The following is a 13342-nucleotide window of genomic DNA, read 5'->3' as shown; positions in this document are numbered from 1 at the left end:
CGACCACCTGTTACTGTTTTTCAGCCACTGCCGCCACCCCCGCCACCAACATTATAAAGAGAGAGATCAGAAAAAGAAAAAGAGAGATCAGTATTTCGGGATTTGTAATCGGGTGTTTTGTATGAATTTATTGTTTTTACAATAAACTCATAAAATAGATATTAGCTTCTAATCGGTGGTTGTAATGCAGAGCATTTGAAGACTCGAGCTAGATCAGGTGGTAGTATAATTTATGTTTGGCTTACATATTGTTATTTTGTGCGTATATGGTATATGATATGTTATGATAATATGATACGATATGATATGATATGATAAGATGAAAATGTTAACTCATGTTATGTCAAAGGGTCTTTGAATATGAATAGTTGATTCTTTTTATATGAACAGTTTGTAATGTTATTCTAATTTTTTGATAACACGTCTTGAGATCTGCATATTAAAATAGAAATGTTTTGTTTCTGCATTCCTGAACACTCTGAAAAGACTCATGTTTATATACTAATATATATTCTTTGCTTAATGAGTTTTTGATAACTCATATTCTTACCTTCATAATATTTTTAGATGATATTAATAGTTCAGCTGAGGACCAGGAGTAGTGATGTGAACAAGACTAGCTGAGGGTAGGAAGTTGAGTACCTAAGGGTACCATCACTAATAGAGGGATTTCTTTGATTATCTAGATGAGTAATTGTACATATAGTCTTAAAGAACACAAACATCGCACAATCATTTTGTAAAAAAGTTGGATCTACTATTAAAAAAATTAATTTTTGTTCACGGAGGTCCATATTGACTCATTTTTTTTAAAGAGATTGTGCGGCGTTTGCACACTTCACAATTGCAAATATAATTTCTATATCTAGATTTCATTGTGTTACTTGGCTTATGGAGACTTATGAAATTATCAGTTTATTATTGATGAAGTTATTGGGAGATTGTGGAGATGTTGATTTATATTATTGGATTTATTACATTGATGACCTTGTGAAGAAAATTTATATATTAAGTTGAAATAGATGAATTAATGTTTTGTTTTGGAGCTTTTGGAGATTATATTTATATTAGGAGACATGATTATATGTGATAGGTAGTAATTCTTCGACCTTTCGTGGTACTGGGCATTAGATAGTGGTTGGGATTGGGTGGTATTCGGTTGTGCCCTATTTTGGTTAGGGAAAACAAAGGAGGAAGTGGCTTACAAGGGTGGTCATGGGGAGGTCTTGGGATGTACTAGAGGTAGTAGGGGTGAGGGATAAGGGTGGGGCTTCAACTGAGCATGCTGGTGGAAGAATCGCTGGCAGCGTGCGTGAGCATGGGTGCACAATGGTGTGGTCTCGGTTTCTCTACACGTCTTGCGGCTACTGAAGGGGGTCGAGCATGGGTATGTCGAATAGCATGGGTCGCGGAGTTACAGAAGAGTACGGAGGTCTATGGCGGTTTTTCTTACATGTCGTGGATGTTGGACATGATGATATGTGGTTCACTCACAGTCGCCTTGAGCTTGGCGAAGCCATGTAAACACAATCCTTTCAAATTTGTACAAATTCACTAAATAAATCATATCCATAATTCCATATACACGAAACCAACTCAAATCTGAACAAAGAGATAAATACCAAACAGATTCATACCCATATATATAAAACCAAACCAAATCCAAACACAACTTGTAATACATGTCTATATCTAAAAAATTTGTTTGCTCAAACGATTTCAGAAACACCATTCTTTACAAAATGAATTCAGATCCAACCAAACACAATATGTAGATTGCTTTTACTTTTCACATTTACAAGGGAGCTTAACAAATGTAACCTGGCTGCTCATGAGAAATTTTTTAAAACAAAAGCAAGAAAGCCTGGCGAAGAAATGCAAATTTCAAAGATTCTACAACCTCTGAGCCCGAGTTCCATATGAATGAAATTATCTACCTTGCTCGAGGATTAACATGATAAAGGACGTCGTGGATGTTATTCACAGAAGATGAAGGAACGCCATCACCGTTTGGTTAGAGACGTTGATAGTGGCCATAGGGCCCCTGAAAATGCCATTACGCTTGAAGATTCGTATAGAGAAAGGGTGGGAGGAGTAGTGACGGATGAAGTGAGCGACAGGAGAGCCACCGATTCTGCTGTCGATGATGCAGAGAGAGGGTGGCGCAGGACGAGAGAAGAAATGAGTAAGGGTTTTAGAAAGAGTTCTTCTATACAATCTCTCATTCTTTCTCAACCTCTGCACACTAGCCTAAGTGACATTTATTTATGTATTATTTTCAAAATAAAATGATAAGTTCTCCAAATTCATTTCCCCCTTTCCCCCTCCACGTTCTCTCCCCTAGCTCGTTTTCCTTCTGCATGGCCTAACTTCTCCGCCCCCATTCTTGAACTCCACATAACCTAGCCCTTTTATAGGTGGTTGTCTACTTCATGTGAACTCAAAATATGAAAGCAACCAATAAGGCCAAAGCAATCAAAATCCAAAGTGAGAACAATTATAAGAGGAAATTGGTCTTTGTTTGTTCCATTCGTAAATACTTCGAAGAATTTCCTTTTAGTTCATATGGGGGCAAAACTCAGAGTAAAGATAAGCAAATACCTTTTATTTTCATTTCAGCTAAATTATTGGAAACTTTCAAAGTGAATATCTCACACCAGAAGAACATCATTTTGCTTAAAACTGAAACGAAAAAGTTTCTTAAATATTTTTCCTTTGAAACAAATGGAGAGTAAATGATAGAAGTGGTGTACCTCTTTTTCCTCAAGTTGCTTGTAGCCAAAAATAGCCAACCTCTCCTGAGCAACCTTTATTGTGAGACCATCTTTATTGCACTTCAACATCTGAAAAACCTCTTCAAATGGTATGTTCTCCTTTAATCCAAGTTATTCCATTACAAACTCAAGCAAAATCTAAAACACCATTTTGAAAGAAAAACCAAAACCTATGGAAGAAAAAAAAAAGAAAAAGAAAAAAGAAGTCATCACAAACCCAGAAGCCTAAAACACAACCCAACAACAAAAGCACCGAAACAAAGTTCTAATTCGAAAATGAAAGTCCTTAAAGGAAAAACAATAGAAAACGTAAGTCCAAGAGTATTGCGTGTCATCTCTCTATGGAGTAGTCTGTTTGGGAGGGAGAGAAAGGGATCTGAGGGAGGGGAAGAAAGGGACGTTGTTGAGTGATGGAGGGGGTTTGTTGAACGTGGTGGCTCTACTGATGGGTGATGGTGTGAGGGGCTGTTTGTTGGGAGGAGTAACTGAGGGGTTTAGGAGGGGGAGAAAGGGACATCAAGTGAGGGAGGGAGCTCGTTGAACCATGACGTGGTCGACCAGTTCGGTTTGCCAACTTAGGTGTGTGGTGAATGTTACTATAAACTGTAGGTTGCGTAGAATTTTCCTTTATGTAGTGCGGCGTGGGTAAGAGAAGGGAGGGTGGTGCAAGAGGGGGGAAGAATAGAGACGGAATCCTAAAATTTCGCCTCTTATATTTTTTGGAGCGTAACGGTGAGGGTAGGAGACAAAGTGTCAGAGAGAATGAATGAAAGAAGAGAGCAGGGGAAGAAGAGTCTCGAAGATGGATGTTAGGAGAGAGAGAGTTTGAGAGAAAAATAGGGAGTGTCGACGCTGAATGGGAAGGAAATAGAGGGGAAAAAGATTTTTTTCCTCTTTAAATGGCATCGTATTGGATTTTTTTTGGGGGGGGGGGGGGTGGTTATAGGGGGGAGGCGTTGGGCTTTAGATGTGAGAATTTGGGCTTCAGTTTTGTTTGTTTGGGCTATGTGAGAAATAGATATTGTTAAAAATAATTTTAGACCTAACTATTACCCTATAGTCTGATATTTTTTTTTTCTAAATTAATATAATAATTTCCCATAAAATTGTAATAAGAAAATAAATTCTTCAAAAAATATATATTTTTTACTTTTCAGCATTTTTTTTCCTTTAATTTGTACTTTAAGATCTATTCCAAAATTATTAACAATATTTGTGGAGTTTTAAAATTTGTAATGTATTTCAATTTGTTTAAATTGTTTTTTGTAGTTATAAATGATGAAAGTTTATATTACAATTATATGATTAAATTATTTAACACTTAGTAATGTACTTTCTAGGTTTAAAATTAACAGATTATATATTTATTTTGGAAGTAATAAATATACAAGATATGCATTCGACTATATTTATTAAAATTAACAATAATAGTTTTATTAATATATTTATTAATCTTCATAAGCTAAGAAAATATATTTTATTAATAATTTAAATAGATCTTTAATATACTGTTACATAAAATAATTTATTAATAATTAGGTTCATTATTTTCAAAATTTAATATTATTTGTTGAATATTATATTTTATATTATTAACAGACTTCATATTGATAACACTATTAATATTGTTATTAATAACACTATTAATAGGAAATCTCATTTCCTGCAGTAATATATTCTTTTTAATTTCCAATTTTGTTAATATTGATTTAATTATTACATATGTTATTATTCTTATTATGTTAATATAGTCTTATTTAACAAATATATTTATACAATTATTATGTTCTGTTTTTTTTAATGTGTTCTTTTTAAAAGATCTGCTGCTTTTGTTCTTATTTCACTTTTTCGTATTCCGCTTCTTGTTGATTTCCTCTACTTCCACAGTCGTTGTCTTCTTCTTCTTTTTACTTCTTTTTTTTTTTTTTTTTGTTTTTTTGTTTTTTTTTTTCAGATCTACTTTCTGGTTTGTTCTCTTCTTTTCCATATAAAATTGCTTATTTTATTTCTTTCTTATTCTATTTATTTGTATTTTTTAATTTCTAATATTATTAAAAGAATTTAAAATAACCATTTACAATAAAAAACCCATTTTTTAAAAGATAATCATTTCTTTTATATATTGATATAGATGGAGATTTATTTAACAAAGATTATTTATACCATATATCTTCTAGCAATAATTTATTTCTCATCAAAGTGATTTTTTTTTTAATAGATCTATTCTATTTTTAGACGTATATAGTAAGTAATTTAAATGAATCATGTGAAATAATTTTTTTTCATAAAAGCATATGAACTTGTAACTACTGATTATAATGATTCCTTATTTATTACATGTGAATTTTAAGTTTTATTTCCGAATAATTTAATGTTATATTAGTTGATTTGATATTAGTTTATTCAAATAATAATGATTTCCATAGATATCTATTCTAAGGAGTACCCATTTACTGCTTATATATAGTATATTTGGAGTTTTTTTTATAATTTTTTTATCATTTTCTTTTAAATATTTTTTTAACATTCTTAATCATTAAAAGAAATTTAAAAAAAAATATAATTTTATTAATAGCTACTTCTTTAATTATTAAGTAAAATAATAAATTAAAAAAATTAAATACAAAAAAAAAAGATAGTAAAAAGGTAATAATCTTATTATTTCGCCGTTCTTGATATGACTATAGTATAGAAACACCTATTTCTCCCCATAAAAGGCCTAATAGGAGGAGTGAGGTAACTCCTTATAAAGACCAGGATGAGTTTGTTCCTAAGCTGTGTGGGACTTTTCAACATGCCCCCTCACGTGTGGGCCGGTATTTTCAGTACCATCATCGTGGGTAGGTCACAAGAGTCCATCATCGGTCATAGGTTAACTTGTCTTTGATACCATATAGAAACACCTATTTCTCCCCATAAAAGGCATAATAGGAGGAGTGAGGTAACTTCTTATAAAGACCAGGATGAGTTTGTTCCTAAGCCGTGTGAGACTTTTCAACATATAGATCTCTTCATGGTTGATTTACGTCAGTCATTTTACTAAATGTCCTGCACAAGCAGCAATAAAGCAACTGGATACGAATACAAACTCATGTATTGGTACCCATTTTTTAACATTTCTTAAACATTTTTTTAACTACAAACTCATTAAAATACACTTCATTCACCATTAGGTAAAAAATAGATTTATTTTATATTTTTTCAAATCTTTCTAATAAATAATATTTCATTCTAAAAATTAGAATTAAAAATCCAAAAATAAAACCCATCCATTTGAATGCTTACCGTCTTGAATCCGCTGAAACTGGAGTTCAAAATTTATCCAAAAAATAGTATTCTATATAAAATCGTTGTCAAAAAGAAAAAAAATTATTAGTTGAATGAAATATATATGGCTAATTCCTTCATATTTCTTTGATTTTTTTTCCTAGTCTTACATTTGTGCTTCTTTCCTTTACATTGTACAGTCCAGGTGATTAGCTAATTTCTACATTTTTACGGTCTCCATTTTCTCAGGAAGAAAAAACAGGTTTAATATTTTCATTACATCTTCAGGTTTTATTTAATTCGGTTGGCTTCCAAATATGATATCTACATTTATATATTTCTCATATATTTTTTTATACCAATGAAATGGACATATTCATGTCATTTATTCATTCAGTTGATGTCAATTAGTTCTTACACAACAAGATTAATTTTTATGCAATTTATATTACTCATTTCTAATAATGCTTCTGAATTTTAAAACTGTTAAAACTGATCTTAAATTTTGCGTGCAAAACAATTTATACTCCAAATATTAAAAACATATTTGCAAACGTAAAACGAGATAAAAATGCCCCAACAATAATATACGCGTCTGATAGGGTATTCGGGTTTGGACTATTTAGATGGCCTAACCAAATTTCTTGGACTTTGCTTAAATTTTCATCGATCATGCACATCACTTAACAATTTTCAAAATGAACTCAAATTGTCCAATAAATATTTTTAAACTTTTTAAATATATTCTTAAGCTTAATGCCAATTAAATATAGGCCTTCACACACTCTGTCGGTTTCACCATCTTTCCACACACAATCTCTTTCCACGGAAGCTCTCCTTCAAGCTCTCCCTCTCTCTCTCTCTCTCTCTCTCCCCAAGGCTCTATAGTTTATGGCTAGTGGCTTACCGGCTAAGCCTAAAATTAATGTTAACATGCAGGGTAGCATGGATATTACAGTTCACAGGTTTAGTTATAAGGGTCACACAATATTAGGGTTGATGATATCTAAGGGTGACAATATGTGACAAGACCGGTGAATTCAATATGAACACGATATGAAATTAGCTGGTTTGAGTTTGATGTTAAAGGATTTGGGTTAAAATGGGTTAACCTGTTAAGACAATATTTATTAACGGGTCAGTAATGGGTCAACCTGCTTAATATGAAATCAATCTATTTTTGACCTATTTAGATTTTCTTTCAAAATTAAAATTTTATTATTGTTAAGTTGTAAAATTTTAGTTTTTATCTTCACCCTAAAATAGAAGATAAGAAAATGTGTCAAAGACCTTAAATAGCATGTCTCATTTTTCCTTAACTAGCTGCTGAGATTTTATCCCTGGTTCATGTTCAAATGTTGAGCCAATTTGCAAACTGCATGATGGTAATATAGATGCTGAAAATTTGATAGATTCCTACCATATTTAGATGGATTTGTATATGATATGCATAGTTGGTAACCTTACCCATCACGTGGCCATGAACAACCTCTCCAATACCACTTTGGCTGGAATTCCAATGAGTTTCATATGTGCCTAGCCTTTACAAGAACCCTGTGCATGTATATCACTAGTACGTTGTTCATTTTCTTTTTTTTGAATCAAGAATACCTCATTTCATTTATAAACTCAAAACAGTACAACCATTATCATCTACAATGTATTGTAAAATTTCATGTAGTCGTTCCTCTATCTAGAAGAGTTCACCTGCTGTTTGTAATGACAGTTTAGCAAGTTTATGTGCAACTATATTTCCTTTCCTATGTATAAAACTCAAAGACCAATGTAGTCCGTGTGTTAGAAGCCTCTTAATATCCTCAATCAGCTGACCATGTTCAGATTCATCCATCTCCTCGGATAGCACCGCATCTATCACCCCTTTAGTATCCGCTTCCATCATGACAGACCAAAATCCCATCTCCAAGCATAGCTCAATAGACCTTTTCAAGGTAAGACATTTAGCAATAAAAGGAGAAACCACATGATCCTTCCTAGAATAGACCGCAACCAGAATATCTCCATTGCAGTCCCTAACAATAATTCCAATACCAATCCTCGTGTTTTTTATATCAACAACAGCATCAAAATTAAGCTTACAATAATCCCCCATAGGTCTTTGCCATCTTCTTCTTTCCCTCCTTGCTTCACACCTCACTTGCTTTCCTTATATTTTTGCATTAGCTTCCTGATACTCTTCCAACCCCGCTAAGGCTGTTCTCACTGCATGACTAGGACTAGCAAACTTGTCTTAAAAAACAAAAGCATTCCTCCTCCCCCCATATACCCCTCATGATAGCTACAACCCTTTCCAAGCACCCATTTGACAGCCTGTTACTCAACTCAGACCACAATCTCGAAAAATCATGGATCTGGTTCAACCACTTTCTCACAAGACTACTGTTCTCAGCCCACACATCAGCAACTGCAGGACAACGCCATAGAGCATGTTGCACATCCTCTTCTTCCCTTCTACACATAGGACACAAAGAGTCCTCAGTCACCTTTCTTTTGAACAAGTTAGACCTCGTGGGCAAAGCATTATTTAAGGCATTCCAGACAAAGTGCCTATGACCCCCAGGTACATCCATCGACCACAAATTCTTCCACTACTCTGCATCTCTTCTCACCTCAGATGTGCTCCCTCTTCTCTCATGCTGCCATTGTACCTCAGCATGGTAAGCACTCCTCACAGTAAACTCTTTGAGAAGCCCCAAAACATCTTATCATTAGCCCCAAGACAGCTAATAGGGATGGCACAAATCATCTCAGCTTTAGCCTTGACAAATATCCTATCAATTAGTTCCACCTTCCATTCCTTCCTCACTTCATCAATTAAAACAACCACTTTAGCATCATCAGCAAGAACTTTGATAGGAGATTGAATACAAAAAGAAGTAGGTGAAGGGAGCCATTTTTTACCCCAAATCTGAATACTCTTTCCATTTCCCACCCTCCACCTTAATCCCCTCTTTACAGCCCCTCTCACTTCCCAAATACTCCTCCAAACCAGAGATGGAGATCTCCCTAACTCAGCCTCAGTATAGAGTTTCCCTCTCAAGTATTTTTCATTAAAAATGCGAGCCACCAATGAATCCTGCCTCTACAGCAACCTCCACCCTTGTTTGGCCAACATAGCTCTATTGAAACACTCCAAACTTCTGAAGCCAAGACCACCTTCAGCTTTAGAAACACCTAGCAACTCCCATTTCTTCTAGTGAATTCCCGTGCCTGTCTTGTTATTTTTCTACCAGAATCTAGAGATCATGGACTTTAAAGCCCTACACAACTTATTGGGCAACATGAACACACTCATGGAGTAGGTAGGAATGGCCTACAGGACCACCTTTATCATCACTTCCTTCCCTGCTCTAGACAAAAAATTAGTCTCCCAATTCTGAATTTTCTGCCACACCCTTTTCTTAATACTTTGAAAGGTATGGTATCTTGCCCTACCCACCACAATAGGGAGTCCTAAATATCTCTCATAATTGTCACACAAAACAACACCTGCCTCACTCTTGATACCCTCTCTTGCCAAGGCTTTGGTGTTTGAACTAAACATTAGGGAGGTCTTTTGCTTATTTAAGGTCTGCCTTGAAGCTTTTTCATAACAATTCAAGTTAGCCTGAATTTTTCTCCATTCCTCCACCCTTGCTCTACTGAAAATTATGCAATCATCAACAAACATAAGGTGATTTATCCTTATACCCCTCTAGCCACTGCAATACCCCTTATATCACCATTCAATTCAGCCTTTCTCAACAACTGACTCAACCCTTCAACACAAATGATAAACAAATAAGGGGACAAAGAGTCCCCTTGCCTCAGCCCTCTTGAAGGTTGAATAATATTTCCTGGCCGCCCATCGAGAAGGACTGAATAAGACACTGAACACACACACCCCATGATCAGCCTTATAATCTTCACCCCAAACCCCATCATCATCAAGATAGCGTCCAAGAAAGACCATTCCATCCTATCATACGCTTTTGCCATATCTAACTTAATGGCCATGCTACCCACCTTCCCCCTTTGTTTAGATTTCATGGAGTGTTATTTCAACTATAACGGCATACAATTAGAATCCTAAAATTGTTATTTCAATGTGCATATCTACAACACTAGTGTAAATAATTTGTATGTTTGCGACAACACTTGTTTGCAAATTAAAGCATTTCAGGACCAAAACCAACTCAGCACTTATTCAATATCCAATGTCATATATTAGAACATTAAATTAGGTTATATGAGCATGCATGTTAACGGTGAGAAATAACTAAATAATCTAATTATATAACTTGCCAAGTTAACAAAACCCGTGTTTAAAAATTGACTATATATCTTATATATATAATATATATATTGGCCAGTGACTGATCTTCATTAGAATATAATTCAACAGAATTATTTAAAAAAAAAAAATTCAATAGAATTATGTATTATATACATATATATTCACTACAAGAAAAAGGCCTTTTGCGGCGCTTAAATTCGCCGCAAATAACTCCATAAATCGCTACATATAACCTTTTGCAGCGATTTATGCTTTGCCGGAGCTTCGTCGCAATTGTTGACTCCCTTAAAATTTTAGCCAGCAAAATCCAAAAATCGTTGCAAATATTTTTTATTAGTTCATATTTAAGCTCTTTATCGCTGTGAAAAAGTATTTGCAGCGTTTTATATCATCGTGAATACACAAAATATCGCCGCAAATATCTTCATATTATTTGCAGCGTGTTCAAAAATCGTTGTGAATAATATTTTATGCAGCGGTTAAAATCGCTGCAAATAAGAGTGTCTCTTTTGCAGCGAGTGAGTATCGCTACAAAAGATTATTTGCGGCAAATAGAAAATTATTTGCGGCGAACTTTACTCGCCGGAAACGATGTTTCAGAAAATAAAAAAAAAATGCACGCAGCAGAATTTTACTTTACAGATCTGTAAGGTAAAATTCGTTTGACATTCTCAAAAAAGATCCCTGCCCCTAATATGACCATATTATGATCTCCTTAACTCAAATGAAAGGACTATAGTATATGCTTAAGTAGAAAAAAGAAATCAAAAACTATAAATACTGAAAGTGATTCAGTCTCAGCAATAGGCTTACTTGCAGTGGTAAGATGAAGTATCAGGCTCTTGATTGTCCCTACTGACACTAACCACCTGACAACAAATAGCATTAAAGTTTTATAGTCATCCAAGAGTGAAACCATAATTTCATTATGCTCAATATACAGGCCATGCTTCCATAATTAATTAATTAATATAGTCATCCGAGATTAATACAAATATATAATGTAGACATGATTACTACTAATTAATTAGGTCTAACATCAAACAGATTTTATTAATATATAATCTCCCCAAAGTTGGGTTAATTAATTTGTTGGCTTTATATACCACGGCTGTTTGCAGCATGAACTGCAGTAATCAGCATCGACCCACTAGCTAGCTTCTGATCTGAAGTGTCACCCAACAAAGAAACCAGGATCACTTCCATCTTCCAATTCAACTTCTAATCATATTAATCTAAAATAAAATTAAATAGAAAAATCATATAATGATCAAGCTGTGATTAGGAAAGACGTCTGAATTATGCTCAATATACAGCCTAGAACATAAGACCAATCAAATGATAAGCATGTTTAAGACCTGTAGACAAGAAGAAGTTGAGATGAAATGATGTTTACAATGATAAAAAAAGGAATGCACCAATGGCAAAGCAAGATGCCGGGATGCTGGAGATAATTTCAATCATCCGCCTTCGCTTTTTGGTCGATTCACATTTCTTATTTTGCAGCTTCTCACTGGAGAAACAAGTAGTCAGGATTTATTTCATGGGGAAATTCAACGAGTCCCAACAAAGTTGCAGGTCATGCATATATGTGGAATTTCCAATCCAAGGAAACAGTAAATCCTGACTACTAGATAAAACACGATCAGTTTTCTCCTTTGAGCTCTTTCTCCTGGAGAATATAGTAGTAAATGACTACTATATTCTCCACAAAATCACAGGCCATGCTTCCACCATCTCCCTTCCTCTCATTCCTCTAGTCTCTCAAAAGTTAAAATAAATCTACTCTTTTTTTTAAAAAAATATTTTCAGATTCATTAATTTCTACAAATATAGTTCTATCCATCTAATATATGCAATTACAAGTATTTAAACAGGAAGCAATTTATTCAAGTCAGGCTATATACCGGCTGAACGTCATGTGGATCAAGGAAGAAAGCTTTTTCATCTTGCACACCAACAATGTAAGTTGAAGCCCCAGGCTTCCCACCTATGATGCCAAAGCTCTGTGGGAACATAAATGTTGCCTGCAACAATGGAATATATCTGGAAAGAATATGAAAGAAAAAACATTGAGTAATTATCATATATAGCATGAAGCAGTGTAACATTCTGTATTTTAGTGTATTTTTATTGAATGATTATTTTTATTAATTCAAAAATTTATTCTCTTGTTTTAAAATTGTCTGATATTTTTAATTGGTTTATTTTATGATCTTTAAGTTGTGAAAATTAAATTTGATATGTTTTCTTAATATTTATTATTGTGACGCATTTAAATTGTTCCTTATTTTAAATTAATTGATTGTTAGATTTAATTATTTTTATTTTTATTTTATCATTATGTTTAAATTATTTTAATTGAGATTCTGTTTTAAAATCTTTTTCGTTGGATCCTTTTTGTGACCTAAGATGTGAGGATTGGACCTCATTTCTTTCCCTCCATTTTTTCTTTTCCTCTTTTTCTTTCTTCTCCTTTTCTTTTCCCCCATTTCTCCCCCTGCTTCCCGCGCGTGCACGTCGCTCTCTCCCTGTTCCCATGCGTCGTAAGCCAGCCCACCGCCGTGTGCCACCGTCCAGCGTCACCGCCGACCACCACAGCTTCCCCTCCTGCCAGTCATCATCCTCCACCAAGCTCGGCCCCTATCTCGTCGGCGTTCTCCTCCACGCACGGCTTGAAGCCGCGGCGTTCCTTGAGTCCGCGGGCCACCGTTGCGCCATCTCCGGCCACCATTACTTCACTACTTCATCCTCGACCTTCTAGCAACCTAACCCACCTATCCCCAGCTCCGATCCATCACCGGTGAAACTCCACCATCCACATTTTCGTTTTGGACATTTTTGGCCTAAAACCACCCTCTACGCCGCCACCCTTGGAAAACCACCACCACCACTAGCTTCACCGACATCCCTAAGCCCTACCCTATCAATTTCGGGTCTTAGTTTGTCTCCATTCAAAAGTGAGTTTTTGAAACCCACGACCACAGTGTATTTTACATTGTTACGT

The sequence above is a fragment of the Juglans microcarpa x Juglans regia genome, chromosome 8D, assembly GCF_004785595.1.
Source record: "Juglans microcarpa x Juglans regia isolate MS1-56 chromosome 8D, Jm3101_v1.0, whole genome shotgun sequence".
In the NCBI taxonomy this organism is placed as follows: Eukaryota; Viridiplantae; Streptophyta; class Magnoliopsida; order Fagales; family Juglandaceae; genus Juglans; species Juglans microcarpa x Juglans regia.
The sequence above is the reverse complement of the archived record's forward strand: the minus strand, read 5'-3'. Positions refer to the sequence as shown.